Genomic DNA, 6,000 nt, shown 5'->3' with positions numbered 1-6,000 from the left:
TCAGATTACAACAGGATCTTGTTCAGATGGGCTAATGAGCTGAGGAGTGGCAGATGGAGTTTAATTTAGATAAATGTAGGGTGCTGCATTTTGGAAAAGCAAATCAGCGCATGACTTAAGTACTTAATGTTAAGATCCTACAGAGTGTTGCTTAACAAAGAGACTTTGGAGTACAGGTTCATAGTTCCTTGAAAGTAGAGTCACAAGTAGATAGGATAGTGAAGAAAGCATTGGTATGCTTTCCTTTATTGGTTAGAATGTTGAATATCGGAGTTGGGATATCATGTTTCGGCTGTACAGGACATTGGTTGGGCCACTGTTGGAATATTGTGTGCAATTCTGGTCTTCTTCCTATCGGAACGATATTGTGAAACTTGAAAGGGTTCAGAAAAGATTTACAAGGATGTTGCCAGCATTGGAGGATTTGAGCTATCGGGAGACGGTGTGTAGGGTGGAGCGTCGGAGGCTAAGGGATGACCTTATAGAGGTTTATAAAATCATGAGGGGTACGGATAGGGTAAAGAGACAAGGTTTTTTCTCTGGGGTGGTGGACTCCAGAACTAGAGGGTTTAGGTTTAAGTTGAGAGGGAAAGATATAAAAGGGACCTAAGGGGCAACTTTTTCACGCAATGGGTGGTGCATGTATGGAATGAGCTGCCAGACAAAGTGGTGGAGGCTGATACAATTACAGCATTTAAAAGGCATCTGAATGGGTAAACAAATAGGAAGGGTGGGCCAGGTGCAGGCAAATGGGACTAGATTAGGTCGGCATGGACGAGTTGAAACGAAGGGTCTGTTTTCATGCTGTATATATCTATGACTAAGTATTTTTTAAATGTTATGAAGGTTTCGGCCTCTACCATATTTTCAGACAATGAGTTCCAGATCACCATCATCCACTGAATCAAAATGCTTCCCTTTAAGTATCCTCTAAACCTTCTTCCCCACACACTAAACACATTCCCCCGAATTATTGATCCTTCACACAAGATCTCCTAACTTTGCTCTCATAAGAGTTTTCATGATATAACACATGACTAGATCGCACCTCCAGTCCAAATTATGATCTCTACCACCTAGAATGGAAACAGCAACAGGTGAACAGGAACATCACTATTTGCAATTTTTCTTCCAGTCATAGGCATCCTGACTTGGAACTAAACAGTGTTTTTTCACTGTCACTAGGTCAAAACCTAGTGTGCCACTACACCCCAAAGACTGAAGCAGTTCAAGAAGGCAGTTCACTATCACCTTCTCCAGGATAGTCAGGGCTGGGTATTATGAATGAATATGGTGCAATTACATCTATTTTACAGTGCAGCAGCCAGCACACCCATAGTACTCCAGGTGAAGCTTAATTAGTGTTTCGTACAGATCTAGCATAAAGCCCCAATTCTTAAATACAAGACCCTAGCTATAAAGACAAGTGACCTTCCTGACCACCTTACCTCCATGTCCACCCATCTTCAGGAATCTTTGGACATGATTTTCAAGGACTATCTGTTCCTCTGCACTTCTCACAATCCTACTGCTTCCTGTTATCTATTGCCTTGTTCACCTTTCTCAAATGCATTAGTACACTCTTCTCCACTTGCCATTGTTCTACACATCTGACTAATCTACTAATATGATCTTGCAGACTTTGAGTCCTTCTTTGTTAACAACTACGTGGCCAATTTGTGTGTCATCTGCAAATTTTCAATGCATACTTCCTACGTTCCAGTCCACATAATTACAATAAGCAAGTGTGACATCAAATGAGTTCTGAAGAAGCCAACTAAAAATAAATACACCCACTGACATTAGTTTTTGCTTTCTGCCTTTGTGCCAAATTTGAATCCAATTTGTCACTGTGTCTTGGGTCCCATGAGGTTTTACTTTGGTTTGCAGTCTGCCATAAGAGGCTTGAAATAGACTACATCAAAACATTACCTGCATCTATTCTCCTTGTTATCTCCTCTTAAAATCCTTTTAAAATCCGTACTACTTTTGATTACCAATCACAAAGAATTCTGGAGAAACTTGGCAGATCTGACTGCATCTGTGGAGAGAAAAACACAGTTAACATTTCCACTGTTATGATTCTTTATTAAAATAATATGTGGGGCTATGCAGATATTTGGACATGATTGGTGCTCCATGGCAGCCATTGGGGGCCATGACCTACAGTTTGGGAAGCCATGTACAAAACTCTTATTTTCTCTCTCACCGAGTACATTTCATTGAACATTATATAGCTCTCCTACCTGACTGCATTGTTTGCTTTGTGAAAATAGAGGCAAATATGCATAAGAACCAGGTCAATTTAGCTTTAACTATGCTCTTGCTCATTCTGGACCTACAAAAAAAATCTTTGAATTTTCCACGATTTTACTTGCCAATATTTTTTCATGTTTTCTCTTTGCTTTCCTGAGTTAATTTTAATTCCACCCATAGACTTTCTATTACTTTTCTAGAATTATTTCATTATTGAGCATTTGGTATTAGTCATAAGCTTCTCAGTTTTCTGTAGCCTCTACATTAAGCCTGTTAACAACCAGAAGTTCTACTTTTTTTAAATCACCCCATTTTCTTTACGGGAACATTTCTGCAATTAATTCTGACTAGTTCTTCCCTGATCTCCCTCACTAATCTAGCACTGAATTCCCTTCAAGCATCTGTTTCCAGTCCACTTTAGCCAAATCTTATCACATCTCAGCAAAACTTTTTTTTTCCATTATAAAAATTTTTATATATCATTTTTGTCCATTTCCATAATGTAGTCATGATAATCATTTTGCCAAATTGCTGCCCTACTGATAGCCCTTCCACGTGCCCAGCTTCATTCCCAAAAATCTGAGTACAAAACCACTCTCTCCTTTGTTGGGTCTGCTATGCACTGGCCAAAAAAAAACCTCTTGAATGCATTTTAAGAATTCTCCCCCCTTGAATCATCCACACTAATTCTTCCTAATTACTAACGAAGTATTTGAAATCCCTCAATAATTCTGCTGATTGTTTTTGTACTTCTTAAAGAGATTTCCTGAAATATTTATTCCTCTATTTCCCTCTAATTGTTTGGGAGATCCTAGTACGCTCCCTGTATCATAATTGCCCTTTCCTTGTTCGTCATTTCCAATTATGTAAACTTAACTTGATGATCCTTACTTCATAGTTTTAATTGCTTCCTTAATCAATATTGCAACTTCAACTCCTTTCCATCACCCTTTCTATTTATTCATCTTCTATCCAACAAGTATCAAGACGTGCTCTTGCACAGAACTGAATGACTTTTTCCCATCACCAAATCACCCTTTGGCCCCCCCTTATCCTTCACCATTAAATCACCTGTGTTTCCACTCAATGAAATGACATGAATGGCAAGGGCAATGCAGACCACCAAAGGTGACAGAGAGGGAGGAAGGAAAATCAAAGTGGAGTTGGAAGGGAAGATAAATGGTGGTGAATCTGTGGAATTAAATAGCCAAGGTGTGGTGGATGCTGGAAAATTGAATTATTTTTAAATTATAATGCTTTGGAGGGTTATGGAAAGGAGACCAGAAACTGGAGTTGAGGCTGGATGAGATCAGCCATGATCATATCAAATGGCAAAGCAGGCTAAAGGGGAGGAATTGCTTACTCCTGTTCCTAGTTCTTATGTTTTAAAATGATTGATTTACTTCATTGATTGATTGATTTGATTTATCTATTGTCACAAAATACAATGAAAAGTGTTGTATTGTGTTGCCATTCTCTGGAACCATCTCAAAACACATCAAAATAAACCAAAACCTAGGCAGAAAAATAAAGAAATAATAAATTTTGTTCAACATTACAGGCCTTTGTGTTATGTGCTCAGCTAAGGACCATGGGCTGGTGACGAGGTATCGCACCAGCCCAATTTTGACTCCACCACTGCCATGAGTCTGTTTTGGCTCACCTCCGCTGCCAATACCTCCAAGTCTCATACTAGGCCCGAACTCGCCTCTGGCGTTGCCTCTGTGTGCCTGTGCTGGATGCAGATGATACCAGGACCCAAACTCTCCTCTGTCACAAAAGCCATGAATTGGTGTTAGGACTATCATGTCAAAAGCGCAGGGAATTAAACTCACCTCCGATGTTATCGCCACAAGTCCAGACTACTGGGCCCACTTGAGTTCACACTCGGCTCACTCGCCAATGACATTGCCGCAACTGAACTCTTCCCAAGAGGTAAATTCTAGAAAAGAGAAAAAAAGAAACAAAGAGAAAAGTGGATACAGCAGACGAGGCTTGGGCTTTGGAGCCCTACACCACCTCCATCTTAGTAAATATGTTGTAAAGTACTTATAAAGCACTCCTGCAGTGCCAGCACATATCTTAAATATTACGACGTTCAAACAATAATGCCTAAAAATACATTCTCAAAACCCTTCCTCTTAAGCAAACCATCAGGGTTGTGGGTCTCCTGCTTCCGCTTTGGTGCAATGCTTTCTGATAAGACCACATGTGGAGCAGGTGGTGCCTGAAGGGTTGGATTTATCAGATGTTTATAGGTTTGTATACTCCGCCAATGATTTAATGTATCTCTGTACGTTCCTAAAGAAGAAGGTACGTATATCTCTACCCATTCATTGGTTTTCCATTTGTATTAGTTATAAGTAAGAGACTTTGATGAGTGGGTCGAGATGTCTTCAAGAATGCTTTGGAGACATCCCTATCTTGTTTCTCTTGATTTCCTGGAAGCTCTTCTGCCATGATCGAGTTCTGAATAAAGCATGACTACATGCACAACCCAGGAGGGATGGTTTTGAGGGATTCACACTTTGATGCAAGGCAACTAGGTTGGATGCTACTGTTGAATTGTCATTGAATCTTGAGGATCTTGCAAAGATACTTTGGTGGTAATTCTCCAGTGCTTTGAGGTGCCCGATGTATGTTGGACAAGTATATAGGAATGCAGGGACCATTGCTACCCAGACAACAATGACTTCAGTTCTGGATCTGAGATAATAATTTTTTCCTCAAACAGCTAAACATTGAGTTGCCACTTCGGAAGAATTATTCATTGTACACGGTCTGACTTCACTGAAAGGAATTTTCTAAGATAAGAAAATGGTTCATATTTTCTAGGATCTTGCCACTGATCTTAATCATCGATCTGGAAGAATTGGTTGAGGGCATTTGTTTTCTTGTTTGGTAAAAGATTGATTTTCTCATATGGTTTGGAGGATAGTGACAATTTTTTGAGGGTGGCCAAATTTGAGTGTGACACTCCATTAGCCTTTGTAGTTGACAGATGGCTTTCATGATGTTGGAAAAGGCCATAAATAGCACTTGTTGGTGCTCCTTTCATTTTCCTTACATTTGCCATGTTTATGCCTGTTGTACCTATTGATGGATATTGATGTATAAACTATGACTCTGGAAGGAGTTCCTCAGCCAATGGCAGCAGCAAGTAGAGCAAGATTCTTGCAATGATCTTCACATTGGCAAACTCCAGTCAGTGACAGCAATTAATTTTGTCACCCTTCTTGAATATAGAATTTTTAATCAACCCTGTACAGGGATGTTATGACTTATGACATCTGGAGCAGGCAGCATTTAAACCTGGCCTCCTAGCCCAGAAGTTCAGACATTACCACTGCCCCATAACAAGCCCAATCACTTCTTGAATATATTTCCTAATCAATCTGTCCAGAGATATTATTACATGCCTCTGAAGCAGAGGCAGCTTGAATCCAGGTCTCCTGATCCAGAGGTAGAGACACTACCACTGCACCACAAGAACTTTCCCTTCTTAAGTACTTCTTTCCTTTGTTTTCTGTTTATATCCAGTCTTTTTTTTTCATCACTCGTGGTATTTTTTCATTTATTTACTACCGCCGTGTTCTCCAATTGATTAATTTGCATGCAAGGCCATAAAGGGCAATACAGACCACAAAGTGAAAGAGAAGGGAAGAGAAATGGGGGATAAATTAAAATGGAGTTTGAAAAAGATAAAGTACTCTACCCCATCCAGTGCCATTTCTCTCTCTCTCT

Source organism: Chiloscyllium plagiosum, chromosome 30 (genome assembly GCF_004010195.1).
Source record: "Chiloscyllium plagiosum isolate BGI_BamShark_2017 chromosome 30, ASM401019v2, whole genome shotgun sequence".
Lineage (NCBI taxonomy): Eukaryota > Metazoa > Chordata > Chondrichthyes > Orectolobiformes > Hemiscylliidae > Chiloscyllium > Chiloscyllium plagiosum.
The sequence above is the reverse complement of the archived record's forward strand: the minus strand, read 5'-3'. Positions refer to the sequence as shown.